At 51.3% G+C, this 19,073-nt stretch overlaps 1 pseudogene; it reads left to right on the top strand.

Moving 5' to 3' along the window:
* Positions 1-16,861: 16,861 nt before the first annotated feature.
* LOC146830563 (18S ribosomal RNA) lies at positions 16,862-18,668 on the top strand (annotated as a pseudogene).
* The last annotated feature ends 405 nt before the right edge of the window (positions 18,669-19,073 follow it).

Here is a 19,073-nt window from a genome sequence, read left to right as displayed (position 1 = left end):
CTATGGATAGTTTATTAGAAATGAATGTGGAAGCCGGTGAGACAACCATTAGCCAAACTCAACTATTGGCTGATCTAGAAGTACCACAGAAAGGTGGAGGCAGCCCATTCAAACCTACATCTGTCTTTCTTCCACAAATGCCCACGGATGCGGTGGGCATATTTTCGGATTTAGTCATGAAGGATTTAATGCGACTTCGGAGTGAAGAAAAGTATCGTAGGGGCAACAACAATTTTTCCAGAAAACAGCAATTGGCACTAGAAAAACTATGCAAAGATGATACACTTGTTTGCAAACCTTCGGACAAAGGAGGTAACATTGTTCTATTGACCCAAGAGCAATATCATCAGGAGGTTTGTCGGCAATTAACCAATACATCCTATTATGAAAAAACGAATGTGCAACTTTACAATCAGGGTATCACTGATTACCATCTTATGATATCTACTTGGTATAGTAAGAACCTACTGGACGTGGAAGAACATTTGTTTCTTAGGTGTTTGAATCCAACGATTCCGACCTTTTACTATCTACCCAAGGTCCATAAGGATATGACAAACCCCCCTGGAAGGCCCATAGTGGCATCTATGGGCAGTTTAACTGAACATCTGTCCACTTACATTGATCATTTTTTATTTCAACAGGTGGTACAATTGAAATCGTATCTTAGGGATGCTAAAGATTTTCTTGTACATATTGAAAAAGTGAAATGGGAAGAAGGTTTCTGTCTAATGGTATTGGATATTGCAGCCTCTATACCTGTATAGCACATACTGATGGGCTAAGAGCAGTAAAGTATTTTCTAGCTAACCGCCCATTATGCTTTATGGATCACAATGCCATGATTGTGGAGTTCATTGATTTTTGCTTGACGCATAACATATTCATCTATCAAAGACAGTTGTACAGACAGGTCTCCGGGACGGCGATAGGCACCTGCTTCGCCCCCAGCTATGCGAATCTTTTCGTAGGCTGGTGGGAGGAGCAGGTAGCCTGGGCCGAACCCAACAGCATTTGGACGGACAGAGTAGTGGTATGGTATCGGTATATTGATGACCTTTTTGTAATTTTTAAGGGCTCCCCTGAATTGGCACTCGAGTACATACAAGTCCTGAATGCCAATAATGTAAATTTAAAATTTACAGGGGAGGTTAGTACAGAATCAGTCCACTATTTAGACCTCAGTGTATTTATAGCAGAGGGTAAATTGCACACTAAATTGTATCGTAAACCCACTGCTGGGAATGCTATTTTACACTCTTCAAGCAGCCATCCCAAAAAACTGATTGACAGTATTCCTTATGGAGAACTTTTACGCATAAGGAGGAACAACACCAGAGATCTTGATTTTGAACTTTCAGCAAAAGAAAGTATTGGCCGCTTTAGACAAAGGGGCTATAGTGAGGAGGTACTAACCAAAGCTCTTAATAAGGTCAAAGGCATGAACAGGAGTGACCTCCTAAATGATTCTAGTAAGCTGAGGGAAGAGGATAATAAAGGAAAATTTAGGATGATCACCACATTCTCTAAGGATGCGGGTCATCTCAAACGTATCTTGAAAAATAATTGGTCGACTCTCCTTTCTGACACCATCATAGGTAGTGACTTACCTTCAAACCCTCTGATCACATTTAAGAAGGCTAGATCCCTTAGGGACACCTTGGTACACAGTTATCATAACACTGTGGATTTAAAATCACCTTTTGGGGCACTTAATGGTTTTTATCCCTGTGGGAGATGCAAGGCTTGCAAGAAAAGTAAAAGGATCTTGTCTTACAATGTCCCAGGCCTTGGGGCACCGAAGAAAATCACCAAATTTCTCACATGCACTACTCCATACACCGTATACTGTTTGACCTGTCCCTGCGAACTCCGGTATATTGGTAGTACTATACACCCTGCCAAGATTAGGATCCTTGAGCATATGCAGGCCATTACTAACATGGATGAGTCTTACCCGGTTACTCGACATTTCAATCTATGTCACAAACGTGATCGAGACTTATTGACATACTACTGTTTAGATCATGTACCCATTAATCCAAGAGGGGGTGACAGGATTCAAAGACTTAGACGTCTTGAGTCGCGTTATATTATTGATCTACAGAGCAAGAACCCGCTAGGCTTAAATAGCAGTGAAGAATTAGCTGTACATTTGGGAGATTAATTAATTAATTATGTGTATGCACATTTTGATATTTGTGACTGTCTTCTGTGTTTGGAGTAATGACTTCATCCATTTGAATTATTAGAAATACTGTACTTATTTGTATTTTGCGTTTAGTACGAAATTTAGAAGCCGCTGCCCATTGCACTATATCCTGGGAGGGGTATTTTGTTTGCGCTTTACTTTTATGTATGAGGTTATGCCCATTCAGGGCTCAATTGTGTTGCTTTATGAACTGTATTAATCCATGCACTTCGTAACATACATTGATTTACGGTGATACGATACAACTTTGAATATTCAAAGATGGCGGAATATTAGTACCCTGATTGTGGGGATCTGCCGGATTAGTCCTTTCACTGTGTTGATTATAATTTGTTAGCGCGAATTATGAATATAAGGCAATGGCGTTACTGGCGTTTCGTGTTAAACATCGAGAAAGGCGACCTGCCGAAACGCGTCTGTTGTGCGCCCTGAGTTTCTGAAATAAATGTACCTTTGGAACTCTCCCCCCGTGAGTGCTGTCTTCTGTGATTTGGTACGATTACCGACCGACAGTGTGGAGCTGAATTTTGATTGCGGGAGCACCCTCGCCGTGACTAGCACCGTTCATGTGTGCGTTGTCTGGTGCAACCCAGGAGCAGAGATATAGATATATATATATATTCACTTAAAAAACCATAGGTTTCACACATGTTATAGTTAGCTGTACATTTCACTCGTAAAAAACCAATGAAATTCCACGTTATAGTTAGATCAGGTAACTATAACTTGCGCGCCCACAATGCACTGCTGATGACGTCACATATTACATCACTCATGACATGGTCAGTGACATCACTCATGACATCAATGATGACATCTGAAATGACACATTGTGGATTGTGGTGGCGCAAGTTATAGTTACCTGATCTAACTATAACGTGGAATTTCATTGGTTTTTTACGAGTGAAATGTACAGCTAACTATAACATGTGTGAAACCTATGGTTTTTTAAGTGAATTTACAAGGTTTTTTAAATGCTAATTCCTAACTATAACGTGTGTGAAACCTTTGGTTTTTTCAGTGAATTTCAAAGGTTTTTTAAATGCTAAGTTATGTATGTATTATTTTTTTTATATATTTATTTTACAATAAACTACGTATTAAAAATGTTAAAAAAATGTTTTTTTGGGTTTTCACCGTGCTCGCACGGTGCGCGCACCCCCCCCGATTATAAAAAAAAAAATGTAAATGTTTTTTCTGCCTTCGGGGTCCTTCAGGGACCCCCTGACAAAGGCTAGGGGGTCAGGAACTCTCTACCCTGCCCCCTTTTCACGTTCGCCACCTTCCTTTTTCACTCTCGCACTGAAAACAAACAAAATGGCGGCCGACACTTCCTGATTTTGACCGATTCAAACGTTGACTAACATGTAACCACCAATCAGAATTACGCTCGCGCACGTTAGGGTGCTCGCATGGTGCGCGCACGGTGCTCGCACGGTGCGCGGCTATAGATATGGATGTGCTTTTAACTGCAATTTTCTCAGGAACTACTGAACAGATTGACTCCATATATGCAAAAGGCACATCCCTGAGCTGAGGACTACCTCTCTGCCAAATTTCAAGTAATTCTGTTCAGCCGTTCGGGCTGTACCTTGGACTAAAGGTCCCTATGGAAAATTGCATGGGGAAAATACGTTTTGGGACCCCCCTTTTTTCTCAGCCCCCGCTTGACGAATCCCCCCCGAGACTTTCAGGGTAGGAGCGGAGCAGAGCGGCCCACCTATTTTGAAAATTTCGCGAGGATTCATCAACCGGCGCCAAAATTATTCCAAATAGAATGTTGTGGATTTCCTATGGAAACACGGTCCTAACTATAACTATCTACTGGCGACCGCCAGTAGATAATATATATATATATATATATATATATATAGGAAAGCATGTGGTGTCCTGGGTTGAGGAACGGCGCTCTTCGGTCTGGGGGGTGCGTGAAACAGCCGGTAGGACAACCGGTATGAACAAGAAGCAGGAGACCTCTGAGCCCAGAGGTCAGGAGTACACGCACTCACACGGAATCCAAGGTTATATTTTCAGTTCGTTTTTTAATCCAAAAAGAAAAGTTCTTCAGCACAGCACTGCCAGTCAACAACAACACTGGCCCAACGCGTTTCGGTTCTCACTCGAACCTTGATCACGGGTTACCAAACACAGTGGTCAGACATTATTTATGTCAATTAATGCTACTACTTCCTGTTTAAGCATTTGCAAAGCATGCTGGTCATTGTAGTGCGTGTGTTTACGAATTGTGCTGGACGCGTTTCGGCATAGATACCTTCCTCAGCTTGCTAAAGGCAACGCCCTCTATCCTGTCAATGTATTTGAACAGGTACGTTGTTGTCCATTGGTTGTGGCCACTCGCCATGGAAAGGGGACTGATGTATTCCATGGAACATAGTCTTATCCCACCCAGATGCATTGTGGTCTGTGAGTTGTTTGAGGGTTACACATTACGATGTTATGCATCCTGTGGCATACAGGCATCACCCAAAGAACAACCAGTTCAATACTCGGGCACAATTGCCCTGTCCCTTCTTGTGCAGACCAATACAGGAGATTTTCCAAGTGCCACAATGGAGAGTGCGCTGCTGTTGAAATCCTCTCCAGGGGCCCCTCGTCCAACCTCAGAGCCACTCTGCACTCTCCACGGGAGTCGGTCATATGGCCGTTATTCCCCCAGCAATGATGGCTGTCGACTTGATCGGCGGTGGTGCTTCGTTCCTCTGCAGGTGGTGCCACTGCGATAAACATAACGCTCCCAAGTCCACTTCGGCAGTGAGCACTCTTGAGGACGGGTGCAGTAAATGTGGAAGTGGGTCCACATAAAATATGTACGCTCCGGCTCCAATGAAGAAATACTTTGCACTCACGGGAACCCCTTTAAAAGTTTCTTTATTGCAAGGACGCGTTTCGGCGAGTGGCCACAACCGGAGCGTACATATTTTATGGGGACAATTCTTACCCCGTTGCGAGACATTTTGAGGCATACCACAATAAGAATACACAAGGCCTTGTGTATTTTGTGATAGACTGTATTCCTCTGAACCAACAAGGAGGCAATAGAGAGAAAAAGTTACGTAAACTAGAGTCCTGCTACATTTTAGAGCTAAACAAGCGATCCCCGGCGGGATTGAATATCGAAGAAGATTTAATCACACATTTATAATTCGATTGTTGATAGCTTTTCAAGATATAACAGATTACCAAGTAGGCAACTTCTCTGCCCCGTTTTCAAGTTTTTAATTTTAATTCTTTGCACAATATAACATTTTCTTTTCACAGGGAGATTTAGATAGTTAACAAAATAGTAGATTTTTGACTATACTTTGCTATTAGCCCACTGGGGCTGAAGGCTATGAATATGTTTTTTAGCGTGAATTTATTAAATGGTATTTTGGATGGAATTGACTGCCCACTGGGGCTCAATTGAGACTGGCACTTCAGAGGGGTAATTTGTGCTCTTCATGTGCATATAAAATGTTTTGGGGAATATTATATTTTTTCCTAAAAACAAACCGGTCATGATTTGATAATTTTCAACGGCCTTAATTTCTTGTGCAAATACAGTACTGACTCGTTTTGTGGGCCATTCTGTACCATTGAAGTATGACAAAGTAACTCTTCCAGGTTTTAATACATTTATTTTTTGGAATCATGAAGGGTATTCTACCCGTGATAATTTGACCATGTAACCAGGTGTTTAATATTGTGATATTTTTGTATATTGCAACGTTGTCACGCTAATTGTTTGAAAAAACTACGAGTCTTTCTTTTAATACACTATGTGAGTAGTTTCAGTCATGTGACATGACGTGAACATTGTATTTAAAAATGGCTAATCAAATGGGTAAGCCGTTGGTGAACAAGCCTGCTAGACAGGCGAAACGCGTCCTACCAGTCGAGTTCAATAAAGTTTTCTTGGCCAGAACACGGCGTCGTCATCCTTGTGCTACGAGGAGTTTTGCAAATATATATATATATATAAATAAGTAATCGTTTTGCTACCACCCAAACGTCACGGCTCTGCCAAATATCATCTGTTAATTGCTCCATGAAAAGACCCCTATAGTTCTGTTTACAGAAGCAATAAACTTTAAAATTATCAGCGTAGTTGATCAGCAATTACTGAATTACTGTGCATGACTTTTCTTGGGATTAGTAATTGAATAAAAAGTTGTGCCAGTGTGAAATATTTTTAGACAAGGGTTAGACATGAAGATAAAAGTCACAGCACATTAGCGGGAGGGGATTATCGATGCCACTTTTCAAAAGTTAGTTTTGTAGCATTATAGATTACATTTTGATGGACCAAGCAAATATCATTGTTCTGTATTCCATAACATCTAACTGTACTTAGGACAGCAGGGCTGTAAGTAGGAATTAACACACGAACACTACAGTATAACAAAAATACCATGCCAAAGTGGCTGCCGAGTGAAATTGTTTATTTACATAAATAAATCAACATTATGTGGTATATGCTTGAAATGAAAAATAATAATACAAAAATGAACTCGTGCACCAGCCTGCCAAGGGCAGACCTGTTGGATTTGCCAATGCTTGTGTTAGTGTTTTAATACTTAGACGGCTGGACTGAGTCAGCACTCATTATGCTAGAATTCCGATTATAGGAGGGTTCTAATTACGTCCACTTTATGAATGTGTTAGGCCTTTGTATTTCACATCAGTTGCAGAGGAACTGTCTCTGAGTCATCGCAGGATTGGATTCAATTCACTTTAAAACACTGGGCTGGACTATTTGTGAGATCAAACGGCTAAATTGCCCACTGAGGGTCAAACTGACACTAATGCAGGTCTTTCACTTCACCTCAACGTGCATCAGCTCTCTTTGGAACCAAAATTGTGAGCACTTAACACTGGCAATAAACGTTATATCTACCAAGCAACGGGCGTTTACATTTTACAGAGAGATTTATTATTAATGTCAAATTTTTTATTTTTTTAACACACTTCCAACTGTTTTCTAGGAAATCACCTTTATGTAGCGCGGGCATCGGAGACAATTTAACAGTGATTGACTGAAATAGTATTCAGTTGTCTTTCAAAATAACATGGATATTGCAAACAATGGCTATGCCCTGGGCAGGGCGTCGTTGGCGTAGGGCTACTACGCAGAATTTTGGAAATAAATGTGTGGAAAACGAGCGCACGTCCTGATGATTTGTGTCCCACCTGCCTGGGCAGGATCCCCGATCTCCCTGGCCTGGCTGGGTTGAGAAGCAGGGACCGGCCACGGGACCTGGGTTTCGGTCAGGGCCTGGGGTTTGGGAGCCCCCATCCTGCGGCCTGGCCAAGTGTCCATCTGCCTGAGACAAGGGTCCCTGGTGCAGAGCCCCGGAGACCTGCAAGGCTCCATGGTGCTGGGCAGTCCGTCCCCGGGCAGCTGGGCCCCAGGAGCGCCTGTGGGCCTCCCTATGCCTGAGGCCCAGCGTGGGGTCTCTGAGCCCCCCCAGAGCCCTGCAGCCCCGGAGCCCTCCTGAGGAGTGCAAGGGCAGGCGGGAGCCCTCCCGTGAAGGCTCAGAACAGGCAGATTGGCGTTATTTCGGTCCCGGCCATCTGGTCGCACTCTCCCCTCGGCCATCTGGTCGCACGCAATGCTTTCCAATGGGGTGACCGGATGGCCGGGACAGCCTGGAAGTACCGATGAGGGCTAATTTGCCTCCCGGATCCCAGTCAGGGCTCCAGGAGGTCAGGCACATTCGCACCTAGGGTCCTCTGAGCCTCGAGGTGCGCACGGGTTCCCAGAGAGAGGGGTAGCCTTCCTCCGGATTACTAGGGGCAGGTTATGCCGGGACACCCCTCCCGGGCTGGCAGTTCTCTGCCGTGGACCAAATGGGCAACGCCTTCATAGTTGTCCAGGGCTCCCTACTCCTGCCCGCAGCGTGGCAAAGTGCCCGGGACGGGCTCCATGGTTCCCGGGCAGTCATCCCTCGAGCGTCCGGGCCCGAGAGCTCCGGTGGTCCTTACCCGGGCTTGAGTCCCAGCCATGGTCCCCAAGCCCGTGGGAAGCAGAGCCCCCAAGCCTTGCGTGGGCAGGCGGGAACCCTACCGCGGAGGTTCGGGTGGGCAGATGGGAGCCTTTTCGGTCCCGGCCATCTGGTCGCACCTTTCCCCTTGGCCATCTGGTCGCACGCAATGCTTTCCAATGGTGTGACCGGATGGCCGGGCCAGCCTGGAAGTACCGATGAGGGCTAATTTGCCTCCCGGATCCCAGTCAGGGCTCCAGGAGGTCAGGCACATTCGCGCCTAGGGTCCTCTGAGCCTCGAGGTGCGCACGGGTTCCCAGAGAGAGGGGTAGCCTTCCTCCGGATTACTAGGGGCAGGTTATGCCGGGACACCCCTCCCGGGCTGGCGGTTCTCTGCCGTGGACCAAATGGGCAACGCCTTCTTAGTTGTCCAGGGCTCCCTACTCCTGCCCGCAGCGTGGCAAAGTGCCCGGGACGGGCTCCATGGTTCCCGGGCAGTCATCCCTCGGGCGTCCGGGCCCGAGAGCTCCGGTGGTCCTTACCCGGGCTTGAGTCCCAGCCGTGGTCCCCAAGCCCGTGGGAAGCAGAGCCCCCAAGCCTTGCGTGGGCAGGCGGGAACCCTACCGCGAAGGTTCGGGTGGGCAGATGGGAGCCTTTTCGGTCCCGGTCATCTGGTCGCACATTTCCCCTTGGCCATCTGGTCGCACGCAATGCTTTCCAATAAGGGCGACCAGATGGCCGGGCAGGGCCGGCCTGGAAGTCCCTATGAGGGCTCATTTGACTTCCCGATCGAAGCCAGGGCTCCAGGAGGTCCGGCGGGTCTGCGCTTAGGGTCCCCTCTGTCTTGTGGTGCGCACAGGTTACCAGAAAGGGGGGTAGCCTTCCTCCGGATTACTAGGGACAAGGTACTCTGGGACCCCTCTCGACCTAGCGGTCCTCAGCCGGCAGCCGACGGGCCAGGATGTCGCCCCAGCCCTGGGTCCGTCCCTGGGCCTGCCGCGTGGCAGGCTGCCCCGGATGGTGTCCGGCAGGCCTCCCATTGCTGGGCTGGGTCCAGGTGCCCCGGGGAGGGCGGACTCCCCACCCCAGGCTCCATCCTCGGTCCTGCCGCGTGGCAGGGTGCCCGGGACGGGGTCTGGCGGGCCCGGGGAGGCTTCCCCAGCACCTCTGGGCCTAGGAGCCCCGGGTGGGGGGCTCCGGCCCTGGGCCCCGTCCCCCGGCACTGCCAAAGGCCCGGGACGGGGTTCCGTTGTGCCCGGGGAGACTCCCCTTGCTTGGCTGGGTTTAGGAGCTCCGGCCGGGGCCCCTGAGAGGGCGGCCTCCCCACCCCGGGCTCCATCCTGGGTCCTGCAGCATGGCAGTGTGCCCGGTACGGGGACCGGCAGGCCCAGGGAGGCGTACCCTGCGCCTCCGGGCCTGGGAGCCCCGGCTGGGTCCAGGGTCCCTATCGGGCCCCGAGTCGGGTGCTCCGGCCCTTGGCCCCGTCCCACGGCCCTGCCAAAGGCCCGGGATGGGGTTCCGTTGTGCCCAGGGAGGCTCCCCTTGCTTGGCTGGGTTCAGGAGCTCCGGCCGGGGCCCCTGAGGGCCCCGGGGTGGGCGACCTCCCCACCCTGGGCTCCGATCCTGAGTCCTGCCACCTGGCAGGGAGCCCGGGACGGGGTCCGGCGGAGGCTTCTCCTGCGCCTCTGGCCTGGGAGCCCCGGCTGGTTCCAGGAGGCCTGCCGGGCCCCGGGTCGGGTGCTCCGGCCCTGGGCCCTGTCCCCCAGCATGCCGCTCTGCCAAGGGCCCAGGACAGGGGTCTGTCGGTCCCATGCAGGCCTCCTCACAGCCTCCATGGCTGGGGCCCACCTGGGGCCGCCCAGGGCCTCCGGTCCCCCATGCCCAGGTGCCCACTCACTCTTTCGTTGGGGCACAGAGCGACGAGATGGCTTCCCTTTCGATCCCGGCCATCTGGTCGGGCCTATCCCTTCGGCCATCTGGTCGCACCTATCCCTTCGGCCATCTGGTCGCACCTATCCCTTCGGCCATCTGGTTGCACCTATCCCTTCGGCCATCTGGTCGCACCTATCTCCTCAGCCATCTGGTCACGCGCAATGCTTTCCAATGGGGCGACCAGATGGCCGGGCTTGCCTGGAATTCCTGATGAGGGCTCATTTGCCTCCCCGATCCCAGCGAGGGCTCCAGGAGGCCGGGTACATTCGCGCCTTGGGTCCCCTCTGTCACCTCGTGTGAACGGATTACAAGAAAGGGGGGTAATTTTCCTCCGGATTACTAGAGAGAGGGTCAGTCAGACCTCTGTGAGATCCGGCGATTCGGAAACAGGGACAGGCAGCACCCGGCCCGCCCGCCGGGGCCCCCAGGGGCCCGGGTCTGCGCCTGCCTCTCAGCCCCTTCCCGATGGTCCTTTTTCTCCAAGATTGCTCAGTCAGACCTCCGTGAGGTCTGGCTATTCTCAGACAGGGGACGGCAGGACCCTGGCCCGCCGACCGGAGCCCCCAGGGGCCCGGGTCTGCTCCCCGATGGGCCTTTCCTTTGAGCCTGCTCACCCCGGGAGCAGGCAGGGATGTGAAGACGGCATCCCCCGTGCAGGGAGGCCTGCCAGGGGATGCCTTAGCCATACTCTGATCGATTGGGCACTCTCCGTCCGTTTAGGGATGGACTGCTTGGCCAGCCTCGGCTGTGGTTTCAAGCAAGGAGCTTCCTCCCCGCATGGACTGTCTGACTCGAGGGCCTGCCGCATGGCGGGTGGCCCTTCACCCTACCCAGCAGAGCGAAGGCCGAGCGGGCCGGCAGCTCGTGTCCCCCAGTGGTCTGACCTGAGCGGAAGGGGTTAGGTGGGGCCAGGCCTTCGGATGCTGCTGCCCAGCAGGTTCGTAGGCTATGTGCGCCACGCCGTCACCCCTCTCCACCCAGCACATTTCCACAGCAGCTTGGAACGATTGTTCCGAGGGGTGTCACCGCTGCCAGGCTCTGGCACCCCTGCATCTCGCTCAGGCTGCGCCTCGGCCCGCCTCTCCCTTCCGGGGGAGACGCTGGGCCTGCCGGTGCCCATGCGACCGCACCTCTCCACCGAGCCCTCCCGCCCAGGCGGGTGGGCTCCTTCCCCCAGCAGGCTCCCGAGAAGGAGGGGTGCACAAAGGTTGTCTGGTCAGGGAGATGGGCACGCGGCCCCCAAACCCACCCCGTCAGCAGGTGCGGCTACCTGGTTGATCCTGCCAGTAGCATTTGCTTGTCTCAAAGATTAAGCCATGCACGTGTAAGTATACATGGCCGGTACAGTGAAACCGCGAATGGCTCTGTTGGACTTGGCCCTTTTAGCAGGGTCATCCCTGAAATTTTTACCTTCCTCCTGTACTTTTTCTGACCTGTTGTTGGCTATTCTATGACTCTGGGCACTTTACCACTGCTGATCAGTGCTAAAGTGCATATGCTCTCCCTATGTAAAATGTTTATGTTGGTTGGATTCCATGATTGGCTTATTTGGTTTACTGTCAGACCCCAGTAAAGTGCACCAGGAGTGCCCAGGGCTTGTAAATACAAATGCTGCTGGTGGGCTTGCAGCACCGGTTGTGCCACCCACAGAAGCGGCCTAGTAAAATGTGTCTAAGGTCTGCCATTGTAGAACCTGCGTGCAGTCTGGTACTGTCATGCTGACTGGGCAAGTGCACCCACTTCCCAGTCCCTAAACCTTCCCTTAACTTCATATTAGTAACCCCTATGGTAGGTCCAAGGGCAGGGTGCATTGTAAGCATAAGGTAGGACAAGCCCTGATGTGTGTGGCATGTCCTAATAGTGAATTACAGTCATTTTCGTTTTTCACTATTGGAAGGCTACCTGCTCCCAAAGGCCAGAATGGGCTGTTAGAATTGTTACATCCTATGATCCTAACAGAGCCAGGGAACATGGTAGAAATTCGAGTTTAGTATGCCTGAACTCAGAATAATAAAATACATCTTTTAGTAAAGTTTATTTTAATATTCTGTGTTTGCAAATACCACTTTTAGAAAGTTGGTATTTGCTTGCCTGACCATTTCAGCCCACCTCTGCTATGATGTGTATCTGCCTGTCTGGTTTGTGTGAGTGTTTACCACAAAAGAGCTGCCCCTAGTGTGATAACCCAAACGAGTTACAAGAACGTCGTGAGTGTGGGCATCTCACAAAAAGTTACGGACTGGTCTCACACACCACCTGGTGTCATGCTTCATCATTGACCAGTCCTCGCCCTCTAAAACCTTTGTTTGATAGAGGGCGGGCATACACTTGACGACAAGGATGCACTTCTAAATGACTAAGTGGGGGCCCGTGAATTTGTGAGTGGGGTTAAAAATCATTATAGTGAGGAGCCAAGATGGCGACCGGGACGGCAGCGTAGACTCCCGGCTCCGTGAACCTCCGCATCCCGCACGGATATCCTGCATGAGATCCTCAGCCGGCGCTATGCGCTCGTGTTTGTGAACGAGAGTGGCACCCGATCGTGTGACTCCGAAGTTTCTAGCGGCGGTACCGCCGGAGAAATGGGCATTTGAAATTTGCGGCCCGTGCAGCCCTGGAGCCAGGACCTCGAGTGGATGCCTTGGCCGGGTGGCAGTTCAACAACAGCGGCCTGTGGTGACTGGGTGGAGTCGGACCACCGGAGCGGTGCAAACCTCGGCCTACATTTCGCCGTGGTCGTTCCTACCGCTCAGCGTAGCGGACCGAGTGCATGCCCGGGGTGGCAATTCTAAGATTCTCCGGGGATTGCCCCTGCCTTTGACGGTGAGCTGCCCGGACGCCGCCCGTAACTCGCCCTGATTCTTGCGGGCTGCTCCCGGATTTTCGCGGGCGCTGGTCCGTGGTGGGGACGACTGTTGCCCGTGACCACACAACGGATAAATTTCTGCCTGCCCCCGGCACCCTGTTTCCAGCGACGTGGACCTTGAGGCGCTTGTCCCTGGGTCCCGGTCCCAATACGGGTCGGGCCTACCCGGCGGCCATCTTGTTGTGATGAAGCCTACCATCCTGTCCACCGGGCTACAGCAGGATTGGGAGTGTGTGACTTTTGGGAGTGTGGTGGAGCGATCGCAGAGAGCTGTGCTGGGGTACGGTGACCTCCTCGAGGCTCTCGGTGCCCTTCATTCCTCCTTGGTTCATGGCGTCGGGGTCTTGGGGAGTAAGCTCGATGGTGTGGCATCAGCGTTGGGGCAGTTGCGGCCCGTCTGTCCTCAGGTACACAGGGACTTCCCACACCGCATACAGGAGGACAATGTCGCAGCCACCCCTGAGATTAGTGAACAGCTGGACACTCCGGACAGTATGCTATCGTGTGATCGGCTGGCTGTGGGTCTGCTCTGTTCCGGAGGTATTGGACCTGAGTGTGAGGTGGTGGCCTCGTTCCGTGCACGGCCTCCGGCGACCAAGGGCAAATTCAGGCAACAGTTGTCTACTTTGGCTGATTCCGCCTTCCTGGACCTTGTGTGCGGTGCAGATCCTGGGGCAGCACTGGGAAAGACGTCCCTCCATGAGGCGGACTGTGTTGGTACTCAGAGACTTCCACCCCACCTGTGTGCGTCGCTTCCCGGTCGTTTTTGGACACTCCCTTACCTTGTAACATTGGACATGGCGAGGGGTAGGCATGGGCAGATTTGCAAAGACTGGTCAAGGATAAGGCTGATCCTTCAGGGGTGGTCATCTAGTAGACGGGCGGGCTCAGGGGTTGCGTGCTCTCATGGCATAGCTATTGGTATAATAGGTGCATAATGCTCCCCATCTTTCTTTGACGGTGTCGAATTTGTGCTGCTTACTGTTTGCTTTGGGGAAAACTTACCGTGCGGGAGGGAGCAGCCGGGGGTATGTCTTTAAGGCCCTCCTCCAGTTTATTAATGCTTTCTCTACCCCCCCGTCTGGTGGGGTTCTTTTCTTACTTCCGTTTCTCTGTTCTTCTATATTTCGGGTCTGGTTCCAGGGCGACAGGCACACTGCTGGGGGGGGGGGGGCCGTACTCATCTGCAGAGGTGCAGGGTGGGGGGACGGGGATTCTGTAGTCTTTACCCTTTTTTTCCATGGCCTCTTTTTTCTTCTCTGATTCTCCTTTGTTTTTCTTTTCTGGGATCAGCGTGGTACAACTCCTTTGTTGTGAATCACTGCTTTTTCATGTGTGCCACAATTTCCGGGGTGTTTTCTGGGCTTTCGGGCAGGGGACTGTAGGCGCAACTGGTTATGATACTCCTCTACATCCTGTACTTCCTGTTTTAGCGCCATTGACTCGATAGATTGCCGTTTATTGTTTACGTTTGTCATTCTGCCTGACATTTTTCGCTGCTGGGAAAGTGTGTGGCACCTGATCCTTTCGTTTTTCCCTATTATAAAATGAAAGCCTTCTTAATCCTGGTGTCCTACTTGCGCCGTTCACTGGCCGAGAATATATTAGCATGGAGATTCTGCTCCCCGAGGTGCTGCCTGTGTTAACATTGGATCTCTGTTGCTCTGACTGCTTAGCGGCCGGCCCCGGGGGGTTGTAGGCCCATACTTGTTATTGGTTGCAATGCTCATAAAGGTTTTTCAAAAAAAAAAAAAAAAAAAAAAAAAAAAAAAAATCATTATAGTAATCAGGAGTGTTTTTTAATGTGACTGAAAACTATATGATATTAAAATGTATGTGACAGTGATTGGGGTAATTAGTGTCCCCTAACCGTCTAGTAAATGTTTGACATGTTTCTGCCAAAGCGGCCCAGTTGGGTCCATGGCATTCATCAGGACCTAATAATAAAAAGGGGGCTCCGTTCTTACCAATCGTTGGTAAGATGTTACCACTGTGTGGGTGTGGCGTAGGCCACACTTCACTTTCTAAATTGCTTCCAATGGTGAAGCCCTAATTTAATGACCAACTTGTCCCATGGCGGAAGGGGCAGAGGGAATCCACAGTTATGTCACCTTGTCACACGTGATGGATTGTTCCCGATTCCTATGTGTCCGCTCCCGGTCGACGTAGTCATTTAGAAGTGCATCCTTGTCATCAAGAGTATGCCCGCCCTCTATCAAACGAAGGTTTTAGAGGGCGAGGACTGGTCAATGATGAAGCATGACACCAGGTGGTGTGTGAGACCAGTCCGTAACTTTTTGTGAGATGCCCACACTCACGACGTTCTTGTAACTCGTTTGGGTTATCACACTAGGAGCAGCTCTTTTGTGGTTAACATTTCATATTGGAGGCTGCTAGCTCCTAGAACCCCACGCCTCTTGTTCCCTCCTCCACAGATTTAGTGGAGTCCTTTTGTGATTATATGGTTTGTGTGAGTGACAGGGCTGGGGAAACCCAGAGGGGCAGGGCTAGGTAGCCTGGTGGTGAAAAGAGAGATTGACATGCAGATGGGTGGGAGGAGTGCACCTGGACTCTGAATAGGGCTGTGCTCTGCCACCACAATGCTGGCTCCACCTCCTGTGGAGCAGCTGATGTCTCTGCCCTGCACCCTGAATAGAAAGGCAGAGTCATGTCAACAAAGTGCTCAAGAACTGGTTTAGACTGGGCAAAGGCCCCTCTACCCCAGAGGAACAAAGGAATTAGGGGTATAAGTATTGGGACCCTGCTCCCAAGAAATTAGATCCTGATTGACAAGAAGAACCTCTGCCTGAGAAGGAACTGGGAAAGCTGTAAGGAAGAGTACTGTCCCTGACCTGGGGGATTGGCCTGCAGTGGTTGCCTTGCTGCTGAAAGGAGAGGAGAAAAGATTACAAAGACTTTATTTCAACTTGTGCTTAAAAGATCTCCAAGAGCTTGTACTGAGCTTGCCCCCTGAACGAAGTCCCAGGACCAGTGGACTTCACCCCCAGCTCCCCAGAGTCTTTTGGAAGTGCCTGCTGCTGTTGTTTGGCCTTCTGAGGGACTGCGTGCCGCAAGGGGCGCGACGCAAGGAGGAGAAGCGTGCCGCCGTCGGAGCTGTTGCCATCGCATCTCGCAGAGAGTGTTGCCGCTGCAGCATCGCATCGAGCGGAAGCTTTTCGCATCAATCCGGAAGTGTCCCGCAACGCTGAAGAAGCGTGTTGCCATCGCAGCCATCGTAGTTGTCGCATTGCACCGCATCAAGAAAAGCGCCTCACATCCACTGAGAAGCGTGCCGCCGTCGGAGCTGCTGTCGTCACATCTCGTAAAGGGGTGACGCCGCTGCAGCATCGCATCGAGCGGAAGCGTCTCGCAAACGTCGGAGAAGAGTGCCGCTGCCAAGGCCACTGTCGTCGCATCTCGTCAAGGGTGACGCCGCTGTAGCATCGAGACGAGTCTTCTCGCAACATCGGAGAAGCGTAACGCATCTGGAAGATCCCGTCTTTATTTCTTTGCACCAAAGACTTCACCGCATCAGCATCGTTGCAACACTTTCGTTGCCCTGCGTGTCGCATCTAAGGTACATTGACTTAAAGTGTCGCATTTAAGAACTTAAGAGAATAAGCAAACTTCTACCAACTAAAGTAACCGTATTATGTATTTTTGTCGTTTAATGGTCTTGTGGTAACTCTATATAAAGAATCCTTATTTTTAATATAAAACCCTGTGTGGTGTCCATTTGTAGTGTTGTCACTTGGTTACTGTATGTGTTCACAAATGCTTAACCTATAACGCCCAGAGATAAGCCTTGTCTGCTGGCACCAAGCTACCTAGAGGGTGAGCAGGGGTTGTTTTAGGAGTGCAACCCCTTACCCTGACTAGAGGAAAGGTTCCCTGCTTGTCACAAGTACCTACCTGTGCCAACCAGAGAACCCGGATTCTAACAGGCTCATTAAATCAGTTATGGTTCCTTTGATCGCTCCATCTGTTACTTGGATAACTGTGGTAATTCTAGTGCGAATACATGCCGATGAGCGCTGACCTCCCGGGATGCGTGCATTTATCAGACCAAGACCAATATGGGCTCGCCCGGCCGCTTTGGTGACTCTAGCTAACCTCGGGCCGATGGCACGTCCCCGTGATGACGACGATACAATCGGATGTCTGCCCTATCAACTTACGATGGTACTTTCTATGCCTACCATGGTGACCACGGGTAACGGGGAATCAGTGTTCGATTCCGGAGAGGGAGCCTGAGAAACGACTACGACATCCAAGGAAGGCAGCAGGCGCGCAAATCACCCACTCCCGACTCGGGGAGGTAGTGACGAAAAATAAAAATACAGGACTCTTTCGAGGCCCTGTAATTGGAATGAGTACACTTTAAATCCTTCAACGAGGATCCATTGGAGGGCAAGTCTGGTGCCAGCAGCCGCGGTAATTCCAGCTCCAATAGCGTATATTAAAGTTGCTGCAGTTAAAAAGCTCGTAGTTGGATCTTGGGATTGAGCTGGCGGTCCGCCGCGAGGCGAGCTACCGCCTGTCCCAGCCCGTGCCTCTCGGCGCCCCCTTGATGCTCTTGACTGAGTGTCCTGGGGGTCCGAAGCGTTTACTTTGAAAAAATTCGAGTGTTCAAAGCAGGCCGGTCGCCTGAACACTTCAGCTAGGAATAATAGAATAGGACGCCGGTTCTATTTTGATGGTTTTCGGAACTGGGGTCAGGATTAAGAGAGGGACGGCTGGGGGCATTCGTATTGTGCCGCAAGAGGTGAAATTCTTGGACCAGCGCAAGATGAACCAAAGCGAAAGCATTTGCCAAGAATTTTTTCATTAATCAAGAACGAAAGTCGGAGGTTCGAAGACGATCAGATACCATCGTAGTTCCGACCATAAACGATGCCGACTAGCGATCCGGCGGCGTTATTCCCATGACCGGCCGAGCAGCTTCCGGGAAACCAAAGTCTTTGGGTTCTGGGGGGGGGGGGGAGGAGTATGGGTGCAAAGCTGAAACTTAAAGGAATTGACGGAAGGGCACCACCAGGAGTGGAGCCTGTGGCTTAATTTGACGCAACACGGAAACCTCACCAGGTCCGGACACGGAAAGGATTGACAGATTGATAGCTCTTTCTCGATTCTGTGGGTGGTGGTGCATGGCCGTTCTTAGTTGGTGGAGTGATTTGTCTGGTTTAATTACGATAACGAACGAGACTACTCCATGCAAACTAGCTACATGACCCCCAGCGGTTGGCGTCCAACTTCTTAGAGGGACAAGTGGCGTTCAGCCACACGAGATCGAGCAATAACAGGTGTGTGATGCCCTTAGATGTCCGGGGCTGCACGTGCGCTACACTGAACGGATCAGCACTTGTCTACCCTTCGCCGACAGGTGCGGGTAACCCGCTGAACCCCGTTCGTGATCAGGATTGGGGATTGCAATTATTTCCTATGAACAAGGAATTCCCAGTAAGTGCGGGACATAAGCTCGCGTTGATCACATCTTTAATCACACCGCCCGTCGCTACTACCGATTGGATGGTTTAGTGAGGTCCTCGGGTTGGCCCAGCCGGGATCGTCAACGGCACTGGCGGAGGGCCGAGAAGACGATCAAACTTGACTATGTAGAGGAAGTAAAAGTCGTAACAAGGTTTCCGTAGGTGAACCTGCGGAAGGATCATTAACGGCGGAGAGGCCCAAGCGACCGACGGCACCAGCCCGAACTCCTCGGCCCGCCTCCTGCAAGCACGCACCGTAGGCACAGGGCCCAGCCCTGCCCTGGTACGCCCCGGCCAGCAGAGCAGTCCGCGGCCGCATGGGGTGCTTGGGTGGGGACTGGGACTTCGGTGGGAACCGACCGACGCGTGAGGGACCGGGGACGGCCCCAATCCCCGGTCCCTCTCCGAGACGGAACCCAAGCTCACCCGGCACGACCCCCCCTCCCCCCAGCGGTGGTGGGGGGGAAACCGAATGGCAGTGCATCCGCTGGCACCACCCCTCCCTCGAAAAGGCCCTGGCACCGGCTGGGCCCTCCCGCCTCCGAGGCCCAGCCGGGTTATGGGCGACCGAGGAGCAGCCCTTCTCGCGC

Source organism: Triturus cristatus, chromosome 5_1 (genome assembly GCF_964204655.1).
Source record: "Triturus cristatus chromosome 5_1, aTriCri1.1, whole genome shotgun sequence".
NCBI lineage: Eukaryota > Metazoa > Chordata > Amphibia > Caudata > Salamandridae > Triturus > Triturus cristatus.
The sequence above is the reverse complement of the archived record's forward strand: the minus strand, read 5'-3'. Positions and strand labels throughout refer to the sequence as shown.